Raw genomic sequence first — 21,554 nt, 5'->3', positions numbered from 1 at the left:
GAGCCTGGCGGGTGGTTAGCAGGGATGAGGCCCAAAGTCCTGGTGCAAGCTGGCAGGAGATGATAGGTAGGCTGTAGGTCAGCTACAGGTGCAGAGCAGGAGCAGGCAGATCCGAACACAAGCAAGGTTGGCAACAGGCAGTCAGCACGGTACAAAAGGAGCAGGCAGATACAAAGTCCAGGTCACAAGCGGGTTTGGCAGCAGGCGGTCAGCACGGTACAGAGGGGTCAGGCAGGTTCAAAGTCGGAGGCAGGCCAGGGGTCAGATGCAGGTGGATAGCAGAGCAGAGTCCAGTAAACAAGCCGGGTCACAGAGAGATCAAACAGTACACAGGAAACAGGAAGCACGGGAACAGGAAGCTGATGATCGGACAGCACCGAGCACAGCATCCCAGCAACCTAGATAGGGCAACCGGCGTCAAAAACACGCGCCCGCACGGGAGCCAGCGCGGCGCTGCGCACTCCAGAGTGCCCAGCAAGTGTCCTGAACCGAGATCCTCTCTGACAGTGCCCCCTCCTTAAGGGCAGCCTCCGGATGCCCAGCCGGGCTAACCTATCCGCATGGGTACTCTGAAAATCCCTTAAGAGTTGTTCAGCATGCAAGTTGGCCTCCGGTTCCCAAGAATTGTCTTCTGGTCCATACCCCCTCCACTTGATCAAGTACTGGATTTGGTTGCGTCTCTTCCTACAATCCAAAATGGCCTCCACCTCAAACTCCTCCTAGTTGTCGATAATTACGGGTTCAGGCGGGCCAGTATTGTGACCCGAAAAAGAGTTGGGGATAACGGGTTTAAGTAGGGATACGTGAAAAACCGGATGGATTTTCAATGAGTTAGGTAAGTCCAGCTCATAGGCCACATCATTGATTTTTCTCTTGACTGAAAAGGGACCCATGAACCCGGGACCTAACTTTCTCGAAGGACAAGCCATCCTTAAGTTACTGGTAGACAGCCAGACCTGATTGCCACGTTCTAGCAATAGTTGTCCTCGCTTCTTCCTGTCATATATTTTTTTGTTGTATTCCTGGGTTCTAGCCATTGTTTCTTGCAATAGTTTGTTGTTGTTGATGAAGAAGTTCATAGTTTCAGAAACCGCGGGAATCGCACATTCAGGTAAGGAACTGGTTAACAAGGATGGGTGAAACCCGTAGTTCGCAAAAAACGGTGTCTGTTTGATGGCCGAATGCACAGAGTTGTTGTAGGCAAACTCGGCAATAGGCAGGAGAGAGACCCAGTCGTCTTGTGAGAAGGCAGAAAAGCAATGAAGGTACTGTTCCAGCGACTGATTAGTTCTCTCCGTCTGCCCATTCGTCTGGGGGTGGTAGGCCGAAGAGAATGCCAATTCTATCTCCAGAGACCTACAGAGAGCTTTCCAGAATCTGGAGGTAAACTGAACCCCACGATCGGATACTATACTTGAGAGAACTCCGTGGAGGCGTACAATTTCCTTAATGAATATTTTTGCGGTTTCCAAAGCTGATGGGGTACCCTTCATGGGTAGAAAGTGGGCCATCTTGGACAGTCTGTCTACAATGACGAAGATGGTGAAGTAGCCTTCTGCCAACGGGAGCTCAACGATGAAGTCCGTCGCAATCATTTTCCATGGCCTTTCTGGCACGGGTAAGGGCCTTAATAGCCCCCAGGCCTTCGTTCGGCTGCTCTTGCTCCGAGCGCAGGTAATACAGGACTTCACAAAGCTCTTGCAGTCGCTTACCAGCTGGGGCCACCAAAAAGTACGCTGTACAAGTTCTGTTGTTTTCAACCCACCAAAATGCCCAGCCAATTTGTGGTCGTGGCAGAGTTCCAGTACAGCAATCCTCAGATCCTCTGGGACCAAGATTTTATCCTTGTATCGGAATAAGCCGTCTTGCAAGCTTATCTCGCCTTCCACAGAAGGGGACCAATTTCTTGAGGCCTGTTTGATCCGGGATATAAGATCTCCCTGAAAAAGCAGAAAACTTCCAGCAGGGAGAATGGTGTCTGGAGGCAGAGATTTCCTGGAGTCATGAAACATACGGGATAATGCATCTGGTTTGGTGTTTTTGGTACCTGGCCTATACGTAATATGGAATTGAAATCTCGAGAAGAACAGAGCCCATCTTGCCTGTCCTGGTCTCAATCTCTTGGCCATTCTCAAATACTCAAGATTTTTATGGTCCGTGTAAATCAGAATGGGGTGAGCGGCCCCCTCCAATAGGTAGCGCCACTCTTCAAGTGCGGCTTTAATGGCCAGCAACTCACGATCTCCTACATAGTAATTTTTTTCTGCATCAGAAAGTTTTCGTGAGAAGAAGGCTACGGGATGAAGGAGAGCCTTGGCACCTTGCCACTGAGACAGTACTGCCCCTACCGCAACCTCCGATGCGTCCACCTCAAGGACAAACAGCAAGGCAGGGTCTGGGTGCTTCAAGACAGAAGCGGAAGTAAAAAGTTCCTTGAGTTTATCAAAGGCTGCTTGCGCCTGAGGAGACCAACAGAATCGATTTCCCTGTTTCGTCAGTTCTGTGATGGGGGCGATTATAGTAGAAAAACTCCTTATAAATTTCCGATAAAAATTGGCGAAACCGATAAAGCGTTGGACCCCTTTTTTATCGGAGGGAGCGGGCCAGTCCAGAATAGCTGCAACCTTTTGCGGGTCCATTTTAACACCATCGGTAGAGATGATTAGGCCAAGGAACTGAATGCACTGGAGCTCAAAATCGCATTTGTCCAATTTAGCATAGAGTCCATGCTGCCTGAGCCGGGTTAACACATTCCTGACATGCCTGCGATTAGGGATGAGCTTCGAGTTCGAGTCGAACTCATGTTCGACTCGAACATTGGCTGTTTGCAAGTTCACCGAACAGCGAACAATTTGGGGTGTTCGCGGCAAATTCGAATGCCGCGGAACACCCTTTAAAAGTCTATGGGAGAAATCAAAAGTGCTAATTTTAAAGGCTAATATGCAAGTTATTGTCATAAAAAGTGTTTGGGGACCTGGGTCCTGCCCCAGGGGACATGGATCAATGCAAAAAAAAGTTTTAAAAAAGGCCGTTTTTTCAGGAGCAGTGATTTTAATAATGCTTAAAGTCAATCAATAAAAGTGTAATATCCCTTTAAATTTCATACCTGGGGGGTGTCTATAGTGTGTCTGTAAAGGGGCGCATGTTTCCTGTGTTTAGAACAGTCTGACAGCAAAATGACATTTTGAAGGAAAAAACTCATTTAAAACTACCCGCGGCTATTGCATTGCCGACAATACACATAGAAGTTCATTGATAAAAACGGCATGGGAATTCCCCAAAGGGGAACCCCGAACCAAAATTAAAAAAAAAAAATGACGTGGGAGTCCCCCTAAATTCCATACCAGGCCCTTCAGGTCTGGTATGGATATTAAGGGGAACCCCGGCCAAAATTAAAAAAAAAAAATGACGTGGGGTTCCCCCTAAATTCCATACCAGACCCTTCAGGTCTGGTATGGATTTTAAGGGGAACCCCGCGCCAAAAAAAAAAAAAAAAACCGCGTGGGGTCCCCCCAAAAATCCATACCAGACCCTTATCCGAGCACGCAACCTGGCAGGCCGCAGGAAAAGAGGGGGGGACGAGAGTGCGGCCCCCCCTCCCTCCTGAACCGTACCAGGCCACATGCCCTCAACATTGGGAGGGTGCTTTGGGGTAGCCCCCCAAAACACCTTGTCCCCATGTTGATGAGGACAAGGGCCTCATCCCCACAACCCTGGCTGGTGGTTGTGGGGGTCTGCGGGCGGGGGGCTTATCGGAATCTGGAAGCCCCCTTTAACAAGGTGACCCCCAGATTCCGGCCCCCCCCCTGTGTGAAATGGTAAGGGGGTACATAAGTACCCCTACCATTTCACGAAAAAAGTGTCAAAAATGTTAAAAATGACAAGAGACAGTTTTTGACAATTCCTTTATTTAAATGCTTCTTCTTTCTTCTATCTTCCTTCATCTTCTGGTTCTTCTGGTTCTTCTGGCTCTTCTGGTTCTTCCTCCGGCGTTCTCGTCCAGCATCTCCTCCGCGGCGTCTTCTATCTTCTTCTCCTCAGGCCGCTCCGCACCCATGGCATAGGGGGGAGGCTCCCGCTCTTCTCTTCTTCTTTTCTTCTCTTCTGTTCTTCTTCATTTTCTTCTCCGGGCCGCTCCGCAATCCATGCTGGCATGGAGGGAGGCTCCCGCTGTGTGACGGCGCTCCTCGTCTGACAGTTCTTAAATAACGGGGGGCGGGGCCACCCGGTGACCCCGCCCCCCTCTGACGCACGGTGACTTGACGGGACTTCCCTGTGGCATTCCCCGTGACGTCACAGGGAAGTCCCGTCAAGTCACCGTGCGTCAGAGGGGGGCGGGGTTCACCGGGTGGCCCCGCCCACCCGGTTATTTAAGAACTGTCAGACGAGGAGCGCCGTCACACAGCGGGAGCCTCCCTCCATGCCAGCATGGATTGCGGAGCGGCCCGGAGAAGAAAATGAAGAAGAACAGAAGCGAAGAAAAGAAGAAGAGAAGAGCGGGAGCCTCCCCCCTATGCCATGAGTGCGGAGCGGCCCGAGGAGAAGAAGATAGAAGACGCCGCGGAGGAGATGCTGGACGAGAACGCTGGAGGAAGAACCAGAAGAGCCAGAAGAACCAGAAGAACCAGAAGATGAAGGAAGATAGAAGAAAGAAGAAGCATTTAAATAAAGGAATTGTCAAAAACTGTCTCTTGTCATTTTTAACATTTTTGACACTTTTTTCGTGAAATGGTAGGGGTACTTATGTACCCCCTTACCATTTCACACAGGGGGGGGGCCGGGATCTGGGGGTCACCTTGTTAAAGGGGGCTTCCAGATTCCGATAAGCCCCCCGCCCGCAGACCCCCACAACCACCGGCCAGGGTTGTGGGGATGAGGCCCTTGTCCTCATCAACATGGGGACAAGGTGTTTTGGGGGGCTACCCCAAAGCACCCTCCCAATGTTGAGGGCATGTGGCCTGGTATGGTTCAGGAGGGAGGGGGGGCCGCACTCTCGTCCCCCCCTCTTTTCCTGCGGCCTGCCAGGTTGCGTGCTCGGATAAGGGTCTGGTATGGATTTTTGGGGGGACCCCACGCCGTTTTTTTTTTTTTTTTTTTGGCGCGGGGTTCCCCTTAAAATCCATACCAGACCTGAAGGGTCTGGTATGGAATTTAGGGGGAACCCCACGTCATTTTTTTTTTAAATTTTGGCCGGGGTTCCCCTTAATATCCATACCAGACCTGAAGGGCCTGGTATGGAATTTAGGAGGACTCCCACGTCATATTTTTTTTTTAATTTTGGTTCGGGGTTCCCCTTTGGGGAATTCCCATGCCGTTTTTATCAATGAACTTCTATGTGTATTGTCGGCAATGCAATAGCCGCGGGTAGTTTTAAATGAGTTTTTTCCTTCAAAATGTCATTTTGCTGTCAGACTGTTCTAAACACAGGAAACATGCGCCCCTTTACAGGCATACTATAGACACCCCCCAGGTACGAAATTTAAAGGGATATTACACTTTTATTGTTTGACTTTAAGCATTATTAAAATCACTGCTCCTGAAAAAACGGCCATTTTTAAAACTTTTTTTTGCATTGATCCATGTCCCCTGGGGCAGGACCCAGGTCCCCAAACACTTTTTATGACAATAACTTGCATATAAGCCTTTAAAATTAGCACTTTTGATTATTCATGTTCGTGTCCCATAGACTTTAACGGTGTTCGCATGTTCGAACGAACTTTTTTCCTGTTCGCATGTTCTGGTGCGAACCGAACAGGGGGGTGTTCGGCTCATCCCTACCTGCGATGTTCGGTAACAGAAGAGGAGAAGATCAGAATGTCGTCCAGGTATATGATAACATATAAATCCAGGAGGTCACGAAAAATGTCATTTACGAAATGTTGAAAAGTTGCCGGTGCGTTGCACAGGCCGAAGGGCATGACGAGGTATTCAAAATGTCCGAACCTGGTACGGAAGGCTGTTTTCCACTCGTCCCCCTCTCTGATGCGAATCAAGTTATAGGCCCCACGGAGGTTGAGTTTGGTAAATATTTTTGCTGAACCCAATCTTTGGAACAGTTCTGGCACAAGAGGTAAGGGATAGCGATTTTTGATGGTCACCTTGTTGAGTTCTCTATAATCGATGCAGGGACGTAGCGAGTGGTCCTTTTTCTCGACAAAAAAGATGCCTGCCCCGGCTGGTGATGTCGAAGGACGGATAAAGCCTCTCTTAAGATTTTCATCGATATACACATTGAGAGTACCCAGCTCCTGCTCTGTTAAAGGGAATATTCTCCCAAAAGGAAGTTCAGATCCGGGCAACAACTCAATAGGACAGTCGTAGGGTCTATGAGGCGGAAGGGTCTCAGCCCCATTTTTGCTAAAGACATCGGAGAAGTCCTGGTAAGGGATGGGAATCGCCTGCTGCGATTCCGTGTCGGTATTCAGACACAAGAGTTGATTGGGTTTTGCAGGAGTTCCGTGCAAACAGTGCTGTTGGCAGTAACTGGAAGAGAACTTGACTTCCCCAGAAACCCAATCGATACTGGGGTTATGCGCCTGCAACCAAGGCATTCCTAGAATAATAGGGAAGAGTGGTGAAGAAATGGCGTCCAGCCGGAGAAATTCCTGATGACAGGTGTTCATGGTGGCTAGCAGTGGGATGGTTTCCAAGGTGACCGGACCAGAGCTGAGGGTGGAACCATCTGCGAGATAGACAGCAAGTCCCTGCAATTTTGTCCGAAGAGGGATACGGTGTTGAGTCGCAAAGGTGAGATCAATGAAGCAACTGCACGCTCCTGAGTCAATGATGACCGGGGTAAGCAGATCCTGTCCTGGAAGCTGGAGGGTAATGGAGAGAGCCAGATGGTTAGCAAGGTTAGGCAAGGCAGGTGCGATTTTAGAAGTAGCTGAAAGAGACTTACGTGTCTTATTTGGGCAAGATCTCATGTAGTGACCTGATTCCCAGCAGTACATGCATAAGTTGTTGACCCGTCGACGCTGTCGTTCTTTGGGAGTGAGGGATGGGCGGAGAAGCCCCAGTTGCATCGGTTCAGAAGTGTCAAGGGCTGAGGCAGCCGGTACCTGAAGGCTTTGGCCTACGGAGCTGGTAGCACTAGGGACCTTGGGGAGGACCCAAGTGGGGCGGAACTGGTTGACCGACCTCTCGGAACGACGCTCTCTCAAGCGCCGATCAATCTGCACCGACAGTTTAATAAGGTCTTCAAGAGTTTGGGGTACGCCTACCCCTGCCAGCTCGTCTTTGAGCGAATCGGATAATTCTAAGCGGAATTGGTATCGCAGGGCCGCATCATTCCATTCAGTGTCTGAACTCCACCGCCTAAATTCCAGAACATAGTCTTCTGCAGGCCTGCGCCCCTGTTGTAGAGCGTATAAGGCGGATTCAGCCGTGGCTTTTAACTGAGGGTCCTCATACAATTGAGACATGGCAGTAAAGAAGGTATCCAGATTATCCAAGCAGACTGACTTTTGCTCCAGGAGACGGTGGGCCCAGGCCTGTGGTTCTCCAGATAGAAGAGAGATGACAAAACCCACCCTGGTTGCTTCCAAGGAGAAGGTGCGTGGTTGCAAGGCGAAGTACAGTTCGCAAGCGTTACGAAATGCTCGATACTTGTTGCGCTCTCCGGTAAACCTTTCGGGTGTAGGGACCCTGGGTTCGGGAGGTAGCATAACCACTGAGGGTGCAGGTGAGAGCCCGGTAGCAGAAGCACCTTGCGGGTTAGCAGGTGAGGATAGCACCAGAACTCGTTCCTCCAGTCTGGTATAACCTTCTTGAAGGCTCTTCACAGCCTGCGTGAGACCCGCCAGGTGTCTGCATAGCTCCTCCATGGGAGAGGTCCCCTGCTCGGGCTCGGACATGGCTGTCCGATACTGTCAGACTTACCCGTATCAGACTGACGAACCCGATATAGCAGAGGATGGCCTCCCGTACGTATCTGGTTCCCGGCCCCTGATAGAGCACACAGAAGGCACGGGAGCACAGAATGGTATGAGAGCCTGGTGGGTGGTTAGCAGGGATGAGGCCCAAAGTCCTGATGCAAGCTAGCAGGAGATGATAAGTAGGCTGTAGGTCAGCTACAGGTGCAGAGCAGGAGCAGGCAGATCCGAACACAAGCAAGGTTGGCAACAGGCAGTCAGCACGGTACAAAAGGAGCAGGCAGATACAAAGTCCAGGTCACAAGCAGGTTTGGCAGCAGGCGGTCGGCACGGTACAGAGGGGTCAGGCAGGTTCAAAGTCGGAGGCAGGCCAGGGGTCAGATGCAGGCGGATAGCAGAGCAGAGTCCAGTAAACAAGCCGGGTCACAGAGAGATCAAACAGTACACACTTCTCCTCTTTTTCAGATCCTGCGCTGTGGGCGTCTAGGGGTATTAAGGTATTAAGTGATACTACTAGAGAGGGTGAGCTCTGCTCTTTTGACCAGTTAAAAATCAGGCATGACCTACCCAACTCCTTTTTTTTTCGTTTTTTGCAGCTCCGCCATGCTTTTCAGGCCCAGTTTACTGGCCAAAGAATTGAATATGCACCGTCAGCACTGGAATCCCTCTTGTCCACAGCAGAATTAGCTAAACCCCTATCCTCAACATATAAATCTCTTTTTAAAAAAACACCTGTAGGAATATCGAAATGTAGGGAACAAGAAATCACAGATATAGAAGGGGAGGATTGGGATGACATGTGGGATCACCCATTTAAGTATCTGGTGTCTGCAAGAAACCGTCAAATTCACTTTAAGTTCCTTCATCGAGTATATTTTACGCCAGCCGCCAGGTTATCCCGCATTTATCCCACAGTGGGCAGTCAATGCTGGCGATGCCCCCATTCCCCCACTGCTGCTGAGCATGTTTTCTGGAACTGTCCGCAAATCCAGATTTACTGGTCGGACATTACAAAATGTCTTACAGAGGTACTCGGTGTCCCGGTCCCTCTGACTCCAAGGGTTTGCTTGATTGGCTTGGTAGAAGAGGTGGTCCCCTCTAGGGCACTTCGCTGAATATTGGCCTGTTTTATGGTATAAAGGCTATACTATTAAATTGGAAGAAGCCTGCTGCACCCACACTATCATATTGGAAAGGACTGGTCAACTCGGTCATACACTTATACAAAGCAACATATAGATCCAGAGGCTGTGATAAGAAATTCAAAAAGGTTTGGCAGGCCTGGCTAGACTCCTCAGCTACTGTGGGCTAGAAAGGTTAAAATAAATGTAAAATGGCCAACTAAGGCTTAGAGCTCATGAGTTATAACACGCCATGCAGAGAGGAAGTCCCTATCTACAAAAATACTACAGGGTGTCTACCCCCAATGGATGTTTATATGTCTGATGTTAATTAAGCAGGGTATAAAGTTCAACCTGTCATAAGGTATGCATCATCACATGGGTAGTCTATGGTATCGGTTGGGTGGGGGGGGGGGGGGGGAGAGGGAAGTTAGTAGCAGTATGTTAGTCTTATCTGTGGCCCTGCTAGGCCATTACTGATGTGGTATGTTGCCCATCTGTTGTATGTGTGTTATGTGTTATGTTACAAAATTCAATAAAAAGAATAAAAAAAAAAAAAAGTTGTATTTAGAACACTGTAAAATGAGTTCTCCACCCTTACTGACTGCTTGCCAGTTTCCTATTCTGTTAATAGGAGCGTGTTAGGGCGGGCCGAAATACCGACTCTGGCCATCCTAGTATATTGAGCCTAATTTGGTCCCTCCCAGGGGGGATGGAGAAGATCCTCCCTGGCTGCAGTTACACAGCCTGGCCTGCTGCCAGCCATGCCCCCCCCTCCAGTAATCCCACTTCGACACATGGTCTCTCCCTCTACGTTCCCAGCCTAGGCCGTCTTTTATTGAACAGGCTCCAGGGGCACATGGGGCCCCATCAGGGCTGGTTGGATGTAGGGGATTCTGCATATATCCCAGATGGAGTGAGGTGCTGATTCTCACAATCTTATCTGTGCTACAGCTTTCCTACTTGGTCTCTGGTACCCCACTGTTATCTGCAATACTGACTCTCTGGCAATTAACCCTCTGTGTCCTTGGATGCTAGGGGAGGACTGTGCTTATCTGCTCTGCTTCAATTGACACATCCTCACCTGCTGCTTACCTAAATTATTAACCCTTTACAGCTTACCATCTGTATGCTGTTGCTTCTGTATGAATGGCATTCAACACCTTTGCTTCTACTTGTATATGTGGCCAACCCTTCATAGCTACCTGGGACTGTATAGCTAATGCTGCCTTCTAACCTATGAAGAAAAATATGATGTATGATTATAGATGAGTCTGGGTTGTATTGTCCATCCTACTTTGTTGAAGTTCTATGACTAGACTCAAACAAGAAATTTCAGTGATGCAACTAGTGGATTCCAGTTATAAGCGGATATATATATATATATATATATATATATATATATATATATATATATATATATATATAGCGCTGGTAGATTTTAAATCTACTGCTGATAGGTAAATCTTGTGGGTTACTTGTTAGAGGAAGTTAGATTTGCCTCTGTTCCAGCTTGGCTGAGTTGCGCGTAGTTCCACACTGTGCCGGTGGGTGTCGTTGTCACCATGGGCTGGTGTTGGAAAGGCAACGTGTTGAAGCGTATGAGTGCTCCTCTGTCCCGGGGACAACTCGGTGGAGGTGGTCCTCCGAGTTGCATTCTAGGAGAGGGTATTCATGGGACAGACGCCATGTTTAGGGGTTCGTTTTTAGCCACCTGCTGGCCCTCCTGGCCGACAGGTATGCTTTAAGAGTACCACCTTGTGGTCCTCCGCTCTGGAGGCCCACGTCGCTGCGGCGTGTGGGTGGGCCCAGAAGCCTGTCTGGGGCCTACCACAGCAGCAGAGGAATGGTCCTGAGCTGTCTATCCTGAGTGAAGAAGCTGGACAACCGAGGAGATCCTAGGGGAGGACCCGTCATGGAAGGATCATGCAGAGTGCTGGTCTGGAGAGGGGCCTGGTGACTCAGTGACTCGGTCTAGTAGACATCCCGGGTATCCTAAAGTTTGAAAAATGAAATAAAAAATTATAATATAATAAATAACTATAAATAATGAAACCAAATAATAATATAATAATAATAAAAATGATTCAATAATGTAATCAAATCAAAACACTGAAATTTGCTCAGTTGCAGAATTGTCGCTTTCGTTACTTTTCAGTGTTAGATGACGGATTTCCCCACAAATCACTATCACTCAATTCTGCAAGTGATTGTAATTTATTATCGCTGTTTTCTAGCTGGTCTAAAACCACTTTTGATGTAAAGGGACAGTTTTGGTTGCTATGAACAATCTCCAGTTTTCAGGCAGAAAGACAGTTTTTATAATATAAAACTACATGCAGGACACTGGGCAGACCACTAGGGACAAAGGGAATGTGTAATTATTTGATACAGCACTATAATCTGTAAGATTACAGTATACTGTATCTGTACTGTGTGTTTCACTTTTTGAATTTGCCGCCGAACTCCGTCCCCGTGCGTCGCAACGCTCGCAGGGAACGGAGCTTAGCACTGTGAATCGAGCGAGACACGGCGGCTCGCCAATCACAGCGGGGAGACATAGCAGGATCCAGGGGACAAGGTAAGTATCCTCTACATGGATCCTGCGATGCAATCCCGAGTCTGGCTCAGGGATACCGCTTTTGGTATTGAAAATCCACCCCGAGCCAGACTCGGGAATACCGCCAGGGGTGTTAACAAGACTTGTGGCCACTCATTAAAATTAGAAGAAAAGAGGTTTAACCTTAAACTACGTAGAGGGTTCTTTACTGTAAGAGCAGCAAGGATGTGGAATTCCCTTCCACAGGTGGTGGTCTCAGCGGGGGGCATTGATAGTTACAAGAAACTATTAGAAACTATTAGCACCTGAATGACCGCAACATACAGGGATATACAATGTAATACTGACATATAATCACACACATAGGTTGGACTTGATGGACTTGTTTCTTTTTTCAACCTCACCTACTATGTAACTATGTATTTAGTGAATGTCGCAGGTCAAATCTAACTGTTGGGAGAAAAAAATTGAATGTGTTAAGTGACTGTGTAAACCTGGTTGGCTCAGGAGCAGGTGGTGGTTAGGCAACCAGAATCACCATCCTAACGATGAGAGAAGACCCCCCTCAGTTATCATGTGCCAGGTGACCCAGACTCCCATGAGACATGGGCCTCGGGTGTTTGGATGGATTCCTAGAGTCCTAACCTGGACCACATGAAAACATAGGCCTATATATAGATGTGCTATGGCTGAAAGAGAGTTAATAAGACTGGTGACCAGGAGGATGAAGCAGAGGGATTTTTGTCTGGCATCCCTCCACATGGGAACAATAAAAAAGAGCGCTCCTCTAGGTGAGTATGATAATCCACCAGAAAGGAAGGGCTGGTGCTAGCTCTGGCTTGCAACCGTAAACATGTAGACAAAATAGGAAAAATTAACTTGTTTTGTATTGGATGATATTTAGTTTACTAAAGCACTGTATATGATAAGCAACCGCTTTTTCGAAATAGAATATTGTTTTCACCGTTTTTAATCCTTTGTTGTATCTCAGTGCTGCTGATCTCCTGCAGCTGTAGGCGGGCTGCCCATCTTTCATAGATATGACCAGCTTGTGCTGGTCACAAACAAAACATCAGGCCAATGACTAGTTCCTGAATCAAACTCACACCCTGTTCATGTGCAGGAATGGGAAAAATTTTCTGCACACCAACATCCATCCAACAGGTTTATTGAAAGACTGCCACCAGGACAATGACAATGCACAAGGGGGGGGGTTGACGTTTCACACATATATTGTGCTTCTTCGTTTTTGTTTTTTTTTGGCTGGAGTTACACTTAAAAAATGTACCTATTCCAACTTACGTACAAATCAACTTAAGAAGAAACCTATAGAACCTTCTTTGTAATACGGGGACTGCCTGTAGTCTGGAATAAGTCAGATTTCCATGTTTGCTCCCATATTTTTACTGCTGCGAAACAGACCATTGCTAGTTCATGGATGAAGCCAACTATTCCTGTTGCCAAGCTTAAATCTCATATAAATCTGTGACATACAAGAAAATGTAAGCCGCAATACATGATAAGCTGACCAAAAATGTGGGAGTCTTGGATCTCACACTATATGCCAGTGGACTTTAATTGTACTCTATTAACTGTCTGGGTCATAAAACAGGCCTTTCTGAGTCCAAACTTCATGTCCTACCTTGGCTTTTTTAAATTCTACTTGGAAGAGCAATAGTTCTCCCATCTCCCTCTCTCTCCTTTATGTTCTTTTCTTACATAGCTATTTCCATGCTCCTTACATTCCTCATTTCACCTATCAGGGAGGCTATACTATTTTCTCTGTGCACACAATCCACTCTTACCCCCAAGACCTACTTTCTCTGGGGCAATTATTTTCAGTGTACTTTTGGACTTCATTACAGACCACATATATATTTATTTTTTTGTTTGGTAAATAGATAACTCTTTATATTTTTGAGTATTCACTTATTAAGTTACTTTGAGTTCAATACTCTTGATATTTCCCTGTGTACTATGTGCAAATTGTGCAAATGTTGTATTTTGCAAAATAAAAAATAATTGCCAAGAAAATTGCTCTGGGTTTTAATGGGTAAACTACAAGTAGCCCTGAAGTGGTAAATATAATTTACATAGCTATATGGGTCTATAACTTGAGAAGATTGTTATGACTTAACAAAGATATTTTGCCACCCAGAAATGTTAAACAATTATTATACAGCAAGGCACAATACATGTGATATTTTCTTAGATGTAAAACATGTTTCTCATTCATACATAAAAGTTATTATGAATTGTGTGCATGAATATTCATATTGCATTCCGGAGTCACAGATCCTGAGCTCAGTGAATGCTTTAAATTTCAAAGGAATGTAGAGCTATTTGTAGAGGACCTGGCAATATCTCAACAGAATGCTTCATTCAGAACAAAGTAGGTCAGTTCCATTGAGATATCAATGGTGAGATACAGTAGTAAGAGTTGTCTCATGCTTTGTTGTCGCCTCCAGTCACTAGCAACAGTACATTGATGACGTTATACTCATTAATTATCCATAGCAAATTATTGGGTAACTGGCTATGGAAAATACAGGGCATGTAGGTAAATATTTAATTGCCTACGGTAATAAAGATCAGCATTTTTGATAGATGTAGTCAGTGGTGTATGCATAGCTTAATTGTCCTCAAATGTCCACTGGCTACAGACAGCTTTATGCGTACATTGTCAGAGAGTAACTGGCATGGGATCACACTGGATCTCTGTGTCACAGCCTGCACTGGATTTAACAACTGAATATTTGTTAAAGTGGAACTACACTGTATCTGGGCACCATAACCTAAAAACACTATTTCATTCATTTTTAATATTCAAAGGAAACTCGCCCATCCATTCATATCTCTATGCTTTATTTTGCTGAGACATCACTTTCAAAAAACACCCCTCCCCCTCAGCAATTCTAGCCGTGCTCATCTTGAGTAAGGGCAGATGGTCCAAATAGCATTTACTTCCTGGAATCCATCTGCCCTTAGCTCAGGAATGCAGGCAGGAGGGTGTGCTTAGCTGAGAAAACCCCTCCTCCTTTCCTGAACACTCCTGGGATGAATGACATCATTTGCATAGGCATGGAAACCAGGAATTAATTGAAGAAAAGTAAAAAAAAGTTTAAAACAAGTAAATATAATATATCTTCCTATCTATTTACTAATGCTAGCAGCATAAAGATTAAAAATAGTTCATGTTAATTTGGAGAGTGAAGTTCCACCTGGATGTAAACCAGATTCATGAAATTTGAGCTGGGTTCATTTATCTGCAGTGTTTTCTTGTCTCTATTCAAAGCCCCATGGATTTCTCCTGCTCTGTTCTTCTGTTATCAGCATGATAACTTCTGACAAGTTCTCTGTCAACTGTGATAAAATCAGGCTGACATTTGTGTCAGGGTGGGTGCTATAAATTGATTAGCAGAGAGCTGGTCTATTCACAGCACAGCTCTGCAAGTCTCTGCCTATGTGGAGAGGGAGTGTGTGCCTTTCCTCCAATCAGCTGTCACACAGTGTATGGCAAGAATCCACACCCACATGTGAATCGGGAAGAGAAAATTCTAACAGGATATGCACTTTCTAAACAGTATATGAAGGTAGCAAATATACAGCAGATATACATGTAAAAACATATGTAGGAGGATTTGTTTAATCTCTGTGTATCACCTGAGGCTATTCACTTCACTGGGTAGTGAATAGCGCTAGAGTTTCTAACCACAAACTTCTATAGCACCGCGAATGACTCTACAATCAGATAAGTTCATAGCTCCCTGAGGAGATGGGAAAAGAGCAGCTTGTACTCACAAATATGAATTACTTAAGCAGTAAACACTTTGAGATAATGTCAATTACAATATTTATTCTGTATGAAAAAGTGAAGACTGACAAGTGAGTGAGTGCTGGCTTAAATCAGGGCAAAGCTTGCCAAATACTATTAATCTTCCTCTTCGCCCATGCTTTTGATCATAGGCAAAAATAACAGATTTATTTTTTGGGTGTGCTTTATTAGATATGGGACAAAATGTTTAGCGTGTCTTTACATCTACATGTATAGCAGAATAATTCTAAAGCAGTTCAATGCACATTTAGGCTGCTGGAAAGCCCTAGAATGCATCATAAAAATCACAATTAAATAAAAAAATACAGATTGTTGGTAAATCTCCTGATAAATAATAACACAGTCTATATATCTACAAATAACGCAGTGCTTTCTTCAGGGATTTCAAGACTATCGGTCAATGGAAGACTGTAACATGATCCAATAAATGGAGCTTCACACTGTTCCCAACCACTGGTCGCGTTTATGTGTGACAAATACCATCCTAAGCTTATGACCAGGACTGTCTTGTGCCAATGATAAAACTTGGTGCTTGCGCAATCATGGTTTGGGCAGCCATATTCTGGTATTCTGCAGGCCCCATCGTCACCTTGAAAGGTAGAGTGACGGCCAGTATCTATGTACAAATTTTGGCCGACCATGTGCACCCTATACTGCAGACATTGTTTCCCAAAAACATTGCCATTACCAAGATGAAAATGCTCCAATTCAAACAGCTGGTGTTGTCAAATTATGGTTTGATGAGCATGTAGATGAAGTCTCACACCTTCCCTGGGTGCTGCAGTCGCCGGACCTGAATATCAAAGAACCATTATGGTCAATTTTGGAGAACAAGGTTTGGCCTCATTTTCCGTGAGAACTGAAACGATGTTTGTATGGGGAGTGGTTTTAGATGTGATTAACCACCATCCAAGATTTATATTTGTCAATTCCCAGGAGAATTTAGGCCGCATGGGATGCCAAAGGTGGTCCAACACCATATTGGAAAACAATTTTGTTCTTTTACCTGGTGTTTCCATATTTTTGTCCAACCCCTGTAGTCTTTTTTAAAAACAAGTCTTTGAAATAAATTCCTACATATTTTTTCACTCACTTCTACTAGTTTGGTGATAAATTGTGTGGGAAAGTGATAAACCATTTCATGTATATCTGCAGCCACTGAACATATGGGCTAAAGTAAGAGCTGAAATTTCTACTGTCTCATCATAGGGGCACCAAGTTAATTTGCTAGGAGGTGCACAAAGCTGTCTCAGCACAACACATTAGAACCTTAAAGTGTATGTAAACCTGAAAAGTGTACCTCTCCTATTTACTCACTTTTGGTTTGTTAAATATAAATAATGATTGTATGGTATATGAGAACATCCCTAGCCACAATACAGAAAGAAAGAGCCGGGCCTTGCTGCTTTACATCAGCGTGTGGCACAAGTAAATGTCTGCATGAGAAAAACACACAAAAAAAGTGCAGCACTAACTTACTAATCAATAACATAATAATGGTGGAAGCTTCTAATGGATGGCAATCTCAGTAAGCTTTAATATAACCATAATACCAGTCTCTGTGATATGTAACATCACATATAATATTATTATTATTATTTAAGCGCCGTCAATTTACGCAATGCTCCACACATACATCGCACACTCACATCCGTCCCTCCCCTGAAGGAGCCCACAAGCTAAGGTCCCCAACTCACATTATTATACTAGTGCCAATTTTGGACAGAAGCCAATTGACCTATCAGCATGTCTTTGGAGTGTGGGAGGAAACCGGAGTACCCAGAGGAAACCCATGCAGGCACAGGGAGAACATGTAAACTCCAGGCAGGTACTGTAGTGTCATGGTTGGGATTCGAACCAGCGACCCTTTTTACTGCTAGGTGAGAGTGCTACCCACTACACCACTGTGCCGCCCATACACATCAGACTGAAAATAAGACATAAAAAATTACTGCAAATGTTGAGTGGATGGTGTCAGTAAAGCAGTGGATGGTGTCCACTGCTTATCAGTGCAGCCTCATCAGTGCCCATATGTGCAGCCTCATCAGTGTAGCATATCTGTGCTGCCTTATCAGTGCAGCCTTAGTGCCCGTTAGTGCAGTTTATCAGTGCAGCATCATCAGTGCAGTTTATGAGTGCCCATAAGTGTGGTCTCACCTGTGCCCACCAGTGCAGCTTATCAGTGCCCATCAGTGAAGTCTCATCAGTGCAGCTTATCAGTGCCCATCAGTGCGGTCTCATCAGTGCCAACCAGAGCAGCTTATCAGTGCCCATCAGTGCTGCCTCATCAGTGCAGCTTATCATTGCTTAGCAGTGCAGCTTATCAGTGCCCATCAGTGTAGAATTATCAGTGCTCATCAGTGCACCTTTATCAGTGCAGCTTATCAGTGCTCCCTCATCAGTGCAGCTTATCAGTGCCCATCAGTGCAGCCTCATCAGTGCAGCTTATCGGTGCTTATCAGTGCAGCTTATCAGTGCCCATTAGTGTAGCCTTATCTATGTAGCTTATCAGTGCCCATCAGTGTAGCTTATCAGTGCTCATCAGTGCAGCTTATCAGTGCTCATTAGTGCAGCCTCATCAGTGCAGGTTATCAGTGCCCATCAGTGCGATCTCATCAGTGCCAACCAGAGCAGCTTATCAGTGCCCATCAGTGCTGCCTCATCAGTGCAGCTTATCATTGCTTAGCAGTGCAGCTTATCAGTGCCCATCAGTGCAGCATTATCAGTGCTCATCAGTGCAGTCTCATCAGTGCACCTTTATCAGTGCAGCTTATCAGTGCTCCCTCATCAGTGCAGCCTCATCAGTGCAGCTTATCGGTGCTTATCAGTGCAGCTTATCAGTGCCCATTAGTGTAGTCTTATCTATGTAGCTTATCAGTGCCCATCAGTGCACCTTATCAGTGCTCATCAGTGCAGCTTATCAGTGCTCATTAGTGCAGCCTCATCAGTGCAGCTTATCAGTGCCCATCAGTGCGGTCTCATCAGTGCCAACCAACCAGAGCAGCTTATTAGTGCTCATCAGTGCTGCCTCATCAGTGCAGCTTATCATTGCTTAGCAGTGCAGCTTATCAGTGCCCATCAGTGCAGCATTATCAGTGCTCATCATTGCAGTCTCATCAGTGCACCTTTATCAGTGCAGCTTATCAGTGCCCATCAGTGCAGCTTATCAGTGCAGCTTATCTGTGCCCATTAGCGTAGCCTTATCTATGTAGCTTATCAGTGCCCATCAGTGCAGCTTATCAGTGCTCATCAGTGCAGCTTATCAGTGCTCATTAGTGCAGCCTCATCAGTGCAGCTTATCAGTGCCCATCACTGCAGCCTCATCAGTGCCCACCAGTGCAGCTTATCAGTGTCCATGAGTGCGGTCTCACCAGTGCAGCTTATCAGTGTGGTCCCACCAGTGCCCACCAGTGCAGCTTATCAGGGTCCATTAGTGTGGTCTCACCAGTGCAGGTTATCGGTGCCCATCAGTGTGGTCTCACTAGTGCAGCTCATCAGTGCCCATCAGTGCAGAGCAGGGATAGTTAGAGATCATCTGGTTCATGACAGAGCAGATCTCGGGCTGACAGGTGATGTATGTGAGAACATCACTCGCTGTACAGCCCCGCCTCCCTGTACCTGCATTATGATATACAGCGCAGAGCGCACTGTTCCAATGCCGGTCCAGGGAGGTGGGGCTGTACGGTAAGCAGTGTTCTCACATACAACACCTGTCAGCCGAGATCCGCTTTGTCACTGGATGATCTCTGCTAACCCCGCTCTGCAATGGAGAGAGATGGCGGGTGGTGGTGGTGGTGGTGGTGGTGGTGGTGGGGGGGGGCAACAGGGCGGTGCTGGCAGGGAGCAGAGGAGGAGGAGGGAGGACGACACCACCTCTATGGGCAGCACAGACCGGGGGTTGTGAGACCCCCCTCCGCCCACTACAGCGAGCAAGGCGGAAATACAAGTCCCCGCTTGCTTTCAGAGAACTACAGGTGGGCAGTGACAAGACTGCTGGCTGAGGGTACAGGAGGAATAGCAGCCAGCGATCTTACAAACAGGAGACCACAGGGCAATAATGGTTTTTCAGCAAGATCAGCAGGCTATTGCAGAGGAACTACAGAGCTCAGAAGAGCATGGATGACAGTCAGTGAAGGTAGGAGATCAGCAAAAAGGACATGGAAAAAAGTTTTTTTTTCCAGAGTTCTGCTTTAAAGTGGTTGTTAAGCCACTATCTCAACTTTATATCATCCCCTCTGTCAGATAAAAATCTATATCCCAGTGCCTGTACTTTATTTAAAAAAAAAATGATTTCTAACTGTTTTAGCAGCGTCTCATCAGCGATCACGTGACTCCAGGCTCTCTGCTCTCCCCGTCTGATCTCTCCAGTGGGTGGGGCTGAGATTCCCCTGCTACCCTCAGCCGGGGAGGCAGGGAGGAGAGGAGGAGAGAGCCTGGAGTCACGTGATCACTGGGAGACGCTGTTAAAACAGGTAGAAATCGGATTTTTTTTAATAATGCACGGGCACTATGATTTTATCTGACAGAGGTGATGATATAAAGGTCAGATAGTTTTGAAGCAGCAGGGAGAGGAGCAGAGTAGCACTAGTGAGAGCTGACAGGCAGGGAGGGGAGGAGGAAGGAGGGCAGAGGGAGACACAAAACAGCTGCAGATAGCAACAGATGACGGAGGTACGTACGCTGACTATGGTGTCAGGGCTCAGCAGCCCTGATATATCGTGGTCAGCGTACAGAGGGGAGGGTAGAAACTGGCAGGATCAGCCAGGTATTTCAGGTGTTACAGGAGGCCAAATTACACAGCACAAGCACTGTGCTGTATAACATGCTTTAAGGGAACAGGATCCTTTTTTTTGGGGGGGTTAACAGACGCTTTAATTGAACAAGCTGAAGTTAGAATCTGATTGGCTACCATGCACAACTGCACCAGATTTTGCAATCTTCAGTTTTAGTAAATCAACCCCTTTAAGTCTCTGGTTAAATTCTTAAAACTAAAGAAATAGAGACCGTTCACTTACCAAAATTAATGTTCTCTTTAGAAACTGAATGCACAAAGTACATTAATCCCTTGGCCTTGCATATTTGCATGAATATGTGTAAATACAGCTGTGCCAAGACTGTGCGCCTTGCGTGCTCCCGGAAAACAGTAACTGGCGGCTAACGAAAAGCTCCCCATTGCTAATTGGGGAGCTTTCCGATCATGTGATTGCTGTGACAGCCAATCACTGCAGTCACATGATCATAAAACCCTTAAAGGGCTGGGAGGCGCCGGCTCCAAGGGGTTAAAAAAAAGGTAAATCGTCAAGACTAGAGTAACACCTCTGCACTCCTAGTGGCTTTGGTGTGCTAGAGTTCTCCAAGAGTAATTGCTAATCTTTATTCACTGGTTGGTTTTCCCTGTAGCCCAACCAGTCACTGGCACAGCAACATCCGCCCACCGCTCTGCTCTTCTGCAGTGTTCTGTATGGGCAGGAATGATGTGTGAAAAATGAGTTCTACTTGTAGCTGCTGTGGTGTCCGATGTGCAGATGCAGCAGTAACATCTCTTGTTTTACCATTTGTATAAGCAGTACATTACAACATATTGTCCATGGGGAAGTTTTTATATCACATTACACAGCCAGGTTGAGTTAGTGATTTTGTGGGTACCAAACTTATTATACTGACTTAGAAAAAAAAAAAAAAAAAAAAGGTAAATTTGTATTCACTATGATCATTCAAACACATGCAAGCAAAAATCTTACACATGACTGGGTAGTCAAAGCAAACATAGCTTTACCTTATTTACCAAGTTGAGTGAACATTCATTTCTATATTTATTAACCTCCCTGGCGGTATGATTCTTTCGGATTTTAGGTGCTGAAAGCGGTACAATTATTTTGCATGGAAATTTGGCGTTTTATATTGTAGGTCTGTAATTCTTAACAATAACACACTTAAATCTGTCCAAACAAGAGTCTAGTAGATATCCCGGGTATGATAAAGTTTGAAACACAAAAACATAAATTATAATATAATAAATAAAAATAAATAATTAAAAAAAAAAAAAATTAATAATAAAATAAATTTCCCCACGATTCACTATCGCTCAATTCTGCAAGTGTTCTAATTTACTATCGCTGTTTTCTAGCTGGTCACTTTTGATGTAAAGGGACACTTTTTGGTTG

General features: G+C 45.9%; 1 non-coding gene across 1 annotated transcript; it reads left to right on the top strand.

Moving 5' to 3' along the window:
* Positions 1 to 20,687: 20,687 nt before the first annotated feature.
* On the top strand, positions 20,688 to 20,819 carry LOC141142069 (small nucleolar RNA SNORA3/SNORA45 family). The gene has a single exon (XR_012244314.1). It is a non-coding gene; the product is annotated as a small nucleolar RNA SNORA3/SNORA45 family (small nucleolar RNA).
* Positions 20,820 to 21,554: the final 735 nt, after the last annotated feature.

Source organism: Aquarana catesbeiana, linkage group LG04 (genome assembly GCF_042186555.1).
Source record: "Aquarana catesbeiana isolate 2022-GZ linkage group LG04, ASM4218655v1, whole genome shotgun sequence".
Lineage (NCBI taxonomy): Eukaryota > Metazoa > Chordata > Amphibia > Anura > Ranidae > Aquarana > Aquarana catesbeiana.
The sequence above is the reverse complement of the archived record's forward strand: the minus strand, read 5'-3'. Positions and strand labels throughout refer to the sequence as shown.